Source organism: Egretta garzetta, unplaced genomic scaffold (assembly GCF_000687185.1).
Source record: "Egretta garzetta isolate BGI_Z169 unplaced genomic scaffold, ASM68718v1 scaffold652, whole genome shotgun sequence".
Lineage (NCBI taxonomy): Eukaryota > Metazoa > Chordata > Aves > Pelecaniformes > Ardeidae > Egretta > Egretta garzetta.
Window position 1 is genome coordinate 113499 of NW_009258948.1, and position 9516 is coordinate 123014.

At 57.0% G+C, this 9516-nt stretch overlaps 1 long non-coding RNA gene across 1 annotated transcript in view; it reads right to left on the reverse strand.

Annotated features, from left to right (window-relative positions):
* Positions 1-3679: 3679 nt before the first annotated feature.
* The window catches only part of LOC118451820, an 18024-nt gene continuing 12187 nt past the window's right edge, over positions 3680-9516 (reverse strand). The window contains exons 2-3 of the long non-coding RNA XR_004841379.1: positions 5364-5374; positions 3680-3690 (exon numbers count right to left, since the gene is read on the reverse strand). This is a non-coding gene — a long non-coding RNA (uncharacterized LOC118451820). The remainder of the gene's footprint in view (positions 3691-5363; positions 5375-9516) is intronic.

A 9516-nucleotide genomic window follows, 5' to 3' on the forward strand; every position in this document is an offset into this window, starting at 1 on the left:
TGGCGAGCCGCCGCCGGGCTCCGGCCGCTCCGACGCCGCTGGGCTCCCAGGCTGCGATGGAAGGGCTCGCCCCGGGGCGGCGGGGCTCAGCTCAGCCGGCACCAACATGGGGTGCTGCAAGGAGCCAGTCCCAGCGCTGTCGAAGCCGACAGCCTGGCCACCAGCAGATCCCCGGGGAAGAGTTTAAGCACAAGGCAAACATGCAGCGCTGCTCCTCAACGCGGAAGAGCACGGGGGCTCCTCAGCCAGCGACGCTATTTTGGTATCAAAGGATTGCTCTCTTGTGAACTTCTCCTGCTTCTTTTGGAGCCTGCAGAAGCCTTTGCCATCCACCCGATGCTGCAGAGCCCTTCCCTGAGGGAGAGGGTCTGAGGACAGCTCTGAGACTGAGGACAGCGGGTCTCACCCGTGAGCAAGGCTCTGCCAAGCAGCTCTTGGGCGAAGGTTGCCTGGTTGAAGCCCTCACCAGAACAACCCAGAACCTCAGTACTGGAAGAAGCAGAATTACTGGTCTCCAGGGTCTTTGGCTGGGGCTAGCCATTTCATTATACATAGGAGGATGCACACATATGTCTTCATGGGTTATGTAGATGTATGCCAAGGGGTCTGAGCCTGGCAAGGCTGGGAGAATCCACTGGACCACTTTTTAAAATATTTATAGATCCCAGTATCAGTGCTGCCAAGGGCACGTTGGTCTTTCTTATGTGTTGGGTGCACAGTCTGTAACAAACACAGGCAGAAAACACACAAAACAAAGGTCTTAAATGTTTAAATAGTTTCAAAATGTCCTTCCAAGGGTGGTCAGCTCATACAGCGCCGGCACCTCCGGGTCAGCTGGGGGAGAACAGCTCCTTTTGAAACAGTGCCACCCCACCAGCTGAAGTGGGAAGAAATCAATCTCCTAAGTCCTAATGAGCCAGTCTGAGGAGGCGTTGTGCTGCAGTGCCTTACAGCACCTCCACCATACTAATTAACGCATGCTAATTCAGGAATGACAGTTGTCTCCAGAAATCTGGGGGTGCAGCCTAACCCAGGCAAAATGCTCCAGGTGAAACAAAGAATAGAATCACAGAATCATTTAGGTTGGAAAAGACCTTTAAGATCATCAAGTCCAACCGTTAACCTAACCCTGCCATCCCACCACTAAACCAGGTCCCTAAAAAAAGAAAAACCTATGGGGGGAAGCACTTGTGTTTTAGAGAGAAAGCAGTACTTCTGGTTAATGTCTGGGAGCCCAAAAGCCATCGCTTGATACAAAGGGTTCCCCTTGCAGAGCTGGGGGGTGCTTCTATCATCAGCCCCCTGTTGGGGACGCCGGAGGGTGAACCTTGCCCAAGCCGGTCCCCTCTGCTCCCGATCACCCTCATCCTCCACCTCACATGCAAGGGACCAAGTCCAAATGTCCAGGGACCAGCCTGGTTTCCCTGGGGCCACACATGGTCCCAAGTGGCCAAAAGAACCATCACAGAGAGCTGTGCCTGCCCTGGCACCTCGCCGGCGCCAGCAGTGCTCACGTAGACGTGACCAGCATGACCCAGACCCATTCCTCCTCCATGGCTGGTCAGGGCAGGACACAACCATTGCCCACTTGTTTCACAGTCGCCCTTGTGTCTGCGGGTCCCTTGAACCCTGGAGCAGCCCAGAAGTCTGTCCAGATCCATGGCCAGACCTTGGGCTCTGTTTGTCCGCTCTCCAGATCCAGCCTGGGGTCTGGGATCTTTCTGGGCTCTGGGCTCCTCCCATCCTTCAGTCCAGCTCGTTGTTTGTCACCAAATCCGACACGTGTACCCCTGTGCACAGGCAGTAAGGTCTCTCAGAAAGAGCCAGAAGTGAGTTCAATGAGCAGCCAGGACAGGCTGTGGTCACCAGGTACGTGGCCTGGAGAGTGCATTGACCAGCAACTGGTTTATGCTCCATCAGCCCTTTTAGCAGTCCCGCTCCATTTTCCCATGCTGGTTCCTTCCCAGTCCACCTGGATCCCTCCTTCCCCTCCCCTTTGGTCCTTCTCCTGAACATCCCATAATACATTTTGCTCATTCCCACAAGTCTCAAATCATCCCATATAAAGTTCTACACAAGCCCCATCCCATATCCAGCACCAGGTCTGCTCTTTCCCAGGGGACTCATGGCAATTTTCCTTCCTCCTTCTCAGCAGCTCTGCTCGAACCCCTTTCCTCCTGGCTCCTCCATCTGCTCCTCAGTCACTGCCCTCAAGGTTGTGGTCTGTGTTGTGTCTGCTGTCTCCTGGGGTTTGGACCTTGTGCATGTCGGTGTGGTTTGTTATTTTTCCTGTCTTTTGCCTCCATTTATCTGTTGAAGAGCCGTCAACCAGATATCCTCACGAACCATGGTACGTACATTGCAGGTACCTACATATCCTTTAGCTCCCGTATGCCTCTTACCTTCCTTATACCCTTCCTTGCCACATATCCTTGCGTCGGCAGAAGTTTGGCACTTTTCCCTCTCCCGGCAGGTCTTCTTGGGGGTTGAGCCTTGCATAAGGCAGCTGGCAGTGACCATCGTGTTGGCTTTACTGGCAAATGGCAACCCTGGACTTGCGGACTCCTCTTCGGCAGAGCATCCTCAGTATCCATCTCTGGATCATTTTGGTTTTCATGCTGTAAACAATAGGATTCAGGATGCGTGGGACAAGGAAATGGACGTTGGCTGTGAAAGCGTAGGCCTGGGGGGACATGTGCTTGCAAAATCAGTGCATCATGGACAGGCAGATCATGGGGATGAAGAAGAGGAGGACAGCACACATATGCAAGATGCAGGTATTGAGGGCTTTGAGATGCCCCCTCCAAGTTGCAATGTTCAGGGTGGTCTTAAGGATGAGAAGATAGGACAGGAGGACAAAGAGCAAGTCCAAACTTAGTGTAGAGAGTGGCATGAAAAGGCCATAGGTACTGTTAATGCTCGTATCGGAGCCTGCATGTTTGGTGATGTCTGGATGCAAAGAGTAGGGATGGGAGAGCTTGATGACCCTGGTGAAACACGGCCAGGTCAGCAGGATTGGGAGTGGGAACTGGACAAGGGTGGTCCTCATGACGATTGCCACACGTATCTTGGTGGTCACTGAGTTGGTGAGGATGGAGGAATGTCGTAGGGGATGGCAGATGGCCACCTAGCCATCGAACGCCATCGCTATCGACATCTGTGAAGGAGTGAATGAAGAACATTCTGGCAAGGTGGGTGCTGAAGCCGATCTCTCTGGCCTCCAGCCACAGCATCCTCAGCATGGTTGGGAATGTGGACGTGGACAAGCCTGGGCCAGCCACAGGCAGCATAGCAAGGAGCAGATACATGGGGCCATGGAGGCTCCGCTCTACCCTAGTGGTGGCAAGGGCGGTCAAGTGCCCCCGCAGTGCCAGGAGGTACGTAGAGCAGTGAGGAGCAGCAGACCACGTCTGAGTGGTTTCCCATGCCGGAAAGCCACCCAAAAAGAACGATAGGGTCCTAATCTGGCTGCTGTTCATCCTGGGCAGGATGAAACAAGGATGCTCCATCTCACCCCTGCACAGCTGCCCTGGAACGAGAGCCAGCAGGGTCACAAAACACGCAGGGACAGTCCAGGAGCCCTTCAGTCTGAAGCCTTGGATGGGAGGCATCACCATGACCAGCGAAGCCGTGTTACAGCAGAGCTTACCTGGAGCTGTGCTGCGACGGTCTGAGCGTGCTGGCCTCCCCCTGCATGCACACTCGGACACGGAAACCCTGCATGGACAGAAACCACGGGGGTGTGCTGCAAGCCCGGTGTCGGCAGGACCTAGCTCTGCCTGCCTGGAATAGCAGGGGAAGGGACAGCTAAAGAAAAAAAAGCCCACGAGTGCTTGTGCAAATGCAAATCGAGAGGACAAGTGACGCTGCAGCTGATCCTGAATTTTGCGCTGTGCTGGGAATCTCTGGTGGAAGAAGAGGAGCCGGTAATGGATCGGACACTGGAATGCCTGGGGAAATGCAGCAGCTTCCTTCGGAATGGAGACCGGTCCAGCCTGGCCCTTTCAGACCAACAAAACACGGGCCACTGGCAAGCACAGGGGGGGAAAGGATCTGCTTAAGCTCAGGGGTAGGGATTACTTGGGAAGGCGCGTGTGTAAATTGTACACGGATAGAGGCAAGCTGGAAATTAAAAGCACAAAAGGACATAAAATATCTCGAGAGTGGGTGTCATGAGGATGGAGCCAGACTCTTCCCAGTGGTGCCCAGCTCCAGGACAAGGGGCCATGGGCACAACCTGAAGCAGAAGAGGTCCCAGTTGAACGGGAGGAAGAACTTGTTGACTGTGAGGGTGCCCGAGCCCTGGCCCAGGCTGCCCAGGGGGGCTGTGGAGTCTCCTTCTCTGGAGATCTTCAACCCCCGCCTGGACGCTGTCCTGTGCCCCCTGCTCTGGGTGAGGGGGGCCTGCTTGGGCAGGGGGGTGGCACTGGGTGAGCTCTGGAGGGCCCTGCCAACCCCTGCCAGGCTGGGATTCTGGGATTCTGGGATCATTAGCAAAGCAGGGTGTCTCTGGACACCCCCTCACCAGGAATACAGGGAGGAGAGATGGAGCTGCTTCAACAGGAGTTTTTCTTTCTGTAAACTCCTGCTGCCAGGAAGGATGGGGACAGGGCTCAAGGACTGCAGCCTCTGGAGTCCTCTCCCCACGGTACCTGCCTACCTAACCTGGGTCCTCACACCTCTCCTGAAGGACCGTGAAGGACCTCTAAGTCTAGAAAAGCATTTGAAGCAACTTAAATAACTGTAAAACCTTTAGAAATGCCTAGATCTACCTATCCACTCAGAAAATATTGCTGGTTTTCCCCAGGTTCACAAGGCTTCTCCTCGCTGCACCTCTCCGCCCTTCCCTGTCTCGCTGTGCAGGTTTCCAGCCCAGCGCCCTTGGATAACTGCGAAGACAGAACAAGCTCCACGGATTCACCTGTGCTCGCGCAAAGCCACAGCCTTTGACGTGTGGGAATTGTCTCTTGCCCTCAGGAGAATCCTGTCACAGCTCGTCCCCGTGCTCCACGGAGGGGAAGGAGGAGGTGTTACCGGACAAAGTTATCTGCCGACACGAGCATCTGGCAGGACCAGCTACCGGAGCCATCGTTCCCCGTTCAGGCTCCAGCCTGAGAGCACAGGGTCTGGCAGAGGAGGTTCTGAATCACTCAAAATTTCTGTTCTGCCCCATCTCTTCCTCTGGAGGCCTGGGGGTGCCTTGCACGCATGGCGCGCGGTGGATGCTGCGTCAGCGTGAAGGGCTGAGGGACCTCCTTGGCAGAGCAGCGCGGTGCCACCGCAGCAGGCACGGGGCGAGGGGGCACCGTGGTTCTGAGCGGGCAGAGCACGACCTGGGACCCTGCTGGCAGGAGGGAGGAGACTCCTGCTCCCCCTCAGCGGCCAGGGCGTGCTTCCAGCACTGCAGCAGAAACAAGACCCCCCAAATTAGAGCTCAGGTCCATGTGAAGCTCAGAGCCCGTCAGGAGGAGCCTGAGCACAAAAGGGAGTGCGAATCCTTTTGGCTGCTTTTCCAAGCCATGACTCGTTTTAACTCTTGCAGTTCGATCTGCTCCCCAGAATTCCACAAATGCACCCCAGGACTTCACTGAGACTGGGTGTCCTCATGAAGCCATGCGTGGAGAAGGGGCTGCACCCTGCCCTGGCATAAAGAAGGGTTCTCTGGATGGATGCATCCTCCCCTTGGCAGGCAGCGAGACACGGGGGGCTGGGGGCTCTGGGAGCTCTCCCATCACCATGCCAGCCCTCGGGAAGGGGACAGGGCACAGCCCGCCCCGGGCGGCTGGAATGAGCTGGCCCGTGGGAGGGTGACAGGGCTGTTTGTGGGTGCAAGCGTCATGGACCCTGTCCACACCTGGGAGCGCTCAGGACCCACGACAGAGCAAAAACCCCGCTCACCACCGCCCTGAGCTTCCCACCAGCCCCACTGCGAGGGAGCAGCCTGCTCCCCACCGCCGGGGCTCACCGCTGCAGAGGATCTATGGAGGACCCTGAGCAACCCCCTGGTGGGAGAGGGCTGGCCCAGGAGCACGAGAGCTCTTGGTTTTTCGGCACTCGGAGAAGATGCATTAACTCCCACAGCACCGGGTCCACCCTGGCGTGCGATGCAGCTCTGCACGGCGCCATCGGTCCCTGACGGTGGTGGCAAGGGATGTGCCCTGGAGGCACCTTCCAGAGATGCCCTGCTCTTCCCGGCCTCTGCCTCCCCGGAGAGTCAGGCCAGGTGTGGTTTGGGTAGAGGAGCTCCTGCTCTGTGCAGGGTGGTGGGTAGGTGAGTCCTCAGGGTTGTTCTCAGCCCCACTTCAGTTCTGTGCATGTGGAAGGAAACCACAGGGACCAGGAGGTCCCTGGTTTGGGGAGCCGACCAGCCTTGTGTCCTGTCCCCAAAAGTGGCCTTAGGCAGATGCCAAAGGAATGTAAGAACAGGGCAAGCATGCTCTGTGAGCTCCTCAAGCACCTTCCCAGCCCTTAGCAGTTTGTGGTCCAGGGGATTCCTGAGCCAGAACGGGTTCACACACACGTATCAGCTCAGGACGTACTTTTCCTTCTACTAAAGGTTCGTTTGAATTTGAATTTTGGTGACTGCAACACACAATGGCAAGAATATCCAGAGCCACTGCTTCTTGCTTGTTCTGAACACGCTTATTTGGAGGGCTCCTAATTCATGTATGGGAAAAGGCGGTGCACGCTGCATCCCCGCCACCCATCTTAGAGACATTCAGAGGTGGCAAAAGCAGCGAACGTGGTGTCACAGCTGCCATCGCAATCTTCAGCGTCAGGCCACACATCTCGGTTCTCTGAGGTGTGCCAAGTTTGCCTTCCAGGAGCACCTCTCCCAAGCTCTTCGGCCCCCGTGGGACCCGCGGCTGCATGGTCACACCTCCGCATCTCTGCTGCCTTCCACCTCCCACCTTTCTTCTTCTTCACCCACTGTTTCAGGACCACTGCCTGACACCCTGTCCCTCCCCTGCTGGCCGCCCAGACCATAAGCTTCACTGGGTGAAGACCAAGGAGATGTGGGCATGGGTGCTGGCTCGCTCTTTTAGGAGCAGCACAGCCTGGAGCCCAGCACTGCTCTGGCAGGCAAGCCCGGATGAGCCTGGACTCCGCACCCTCCCCTCCCTGGCTGTCCCCAAAATGCCTCCCTGAGCGTCCCAGCTCCCTCCAGCTGCCTGGGTCACACCAAACTCCTGCAGTAACTCACCCTGCTTTTAGTCCTCCTGTTGGGGTGCTTTGGGGTTGGCTGGGCCAGTAGAGACCTGACTAACCTAGTGGCTTTCTACGATGGTGTGACAACAACAGTGGACAAGGGAAAACCAACGGACATCATCTATGTACAGTTCTGCAAAGCCTTTGACACGGCCCCCCACAACATCCTTCTGTCTAAATTGGAGAGCTGTGGATTTGATGGGTGGACTGTTCAGTGAATAAGGAATTGGCTGGATGGTCACATCCAGAGGGTAGTGGTCAACAGCTGGAGACTGGTGACGAGTGGTGTTCCTCAGGGGTCCATACTGGGACCGGTGCTGTTTAATATCTTCATCAGCGACATAGACAGCGAGGTCGAGCGCACCCTTAGCCAGTTTGCAGATGACCCCAAGCTGGGGGGTGCGGTTGGCACGCCAGAAGGACGGGATGGCATCCAGAGGGACTGGGACAAGCTGGAGAGGTGGGGGCGTGTGAACCTCGTGGGGTTCAACAAGACCAAGTGCAAGGTCCTGCCCCTGGGTGGGGGCAACCCCTGGTACCCACACAGGCTGGGGGTGAAGGGATGGAGAGCAGCCCTGCCCAGAGGGGCTTGGGGGCACTGATGGATGAAAAGCTGGCCATGAGCCGGCCATGGGCGCTGGCCGCCCAGAAGCCAACCGGGCACTGGGCCGCACTCCAGGAGATACCAAGAGCCCCAGCAAAGATGCTGGCTGAGTGTCCATGGTTTTCAATGAAATGGGTTGCTCAGCTTTATTGAGGTATTTGGCTGTTTGCAGGACTCCATGCAAAAAGAAATCAGGCAAAGGACGCTTCATTTAGGGCCAGCTGTGACAGGACAAGGGGAGATGGTTTTGAACTGAAGCAGGGTAGGTTTAGACTGGATCTAAGGAAGAAATTCTTTCCAGTGAGGATGGTGAAACCCTGGCAGGGGTTGCCCAGAGAGGGGGTGGAGGCCCCATCCCTGGGAACATTCCAGGCCAGGTTGGCCAGGGCTGTGAGCAACCTGATGTGGTTCAAGGTGTCCCTGCTCCTGCAGGGGGGTTGGGCTGGGTGACCTCTGGGGGTCCCTTCCCACCCAAACCATTCTGCGATTCTATGATTCTAAGTTTCTATGATTCTAAGTTTCTATGATTCTAAGTTTCTATGATTCTAAGTTTCTATGATTCTATGATTCTATAAGCAGACTGTATTCCCATCCTGGATCCCTGGGTGCCAGTTCCACACAGCTACACACAACCCCCCCTCCGCACGGACCATCGAGGGGGCATTTGCTCAGGCACCAGCGCCGGCTCTTCCCACGTCTCGGGGACAGCACAGCGGCGTACGCACCGGTTCCTTCTGCTGCAGGCTACTGTGCAGAGCCGGGATCTCCTCCCAGTGCCGGACCTTGCTCCCAGTTACCCCAGTTGAGATGCAGGGTTAGGGGTGGCAGAGAGGTAAACTCTCTGCAAGCACCACCCAGTTTATCCCCTGGTGCGGGGGCTTTCCCAGAGCAGAGCTGAGCCAGTTTCTGTGAACCCAGGCACCCGGAGCCGATGTTGGAGCCTTCCCAGTCCAGACCAGCCCCAACGGGTTTGCTGTCCCTGTGCCCAAATGGGCAAGGAGAAAGCCCTAGCCTCCCAAACACTTGTGTGTGTGGCTCCTTCCCACTGAAAAGGGGGGCATGGGAGAGCCCCCGCGTGCTGCCGCGGGGTCAGAACAACGGATGCGAGGGGTGCAGAGGGGAAAAAGGAAGGAAGGGGGAAATTCACCCACAAAGTCTGGCTGTGAGCATCTCCTCAGACCCAGACGGTGTGGGAAGGGACTTTGTCCCAGCCCCAAAAAGCCGGAAAATGCAGCAGCCAGGCGCCTTGCTCCTGATGGGGACAGGGTGAGGCCCTGCCCCTGGGAGTCAAAGGAAAAACTGGGGTTTGCTAGCGGAAGGGTTTACTGAATTGGGGAGGGGGTTCACTAGAGCAGCACGGCTCCACGCTGTGCAGGCAGCAGCGCAGAGCACTGATCGGGGCAGGGGGGGACCCTCCTCGCCCCCGCCCCGGCCACGCACGCCTGCCTCACGCTGATGCCCAAGCTCCATTTTTTTTTATCGCCAAGGTCAGCAAAATTCAAGGTCAGGAGCAAAATTCCTCCACCTCCGGCCGGCCGGCTGCGTGCGCAGGGAGCAGCGAGCCTGTTCCCTCCCTGGCCTCCACCGCCGTTTCTGACCCTGTTTTGTCACCGCGCGAGGACGGACCCCGTGGGCTGGGGACTCGGAGCGGGGGCGAGGGGGCCGAGAGGCTTTCACGCGCCTTGCGGTGCAAACGGGAGCAG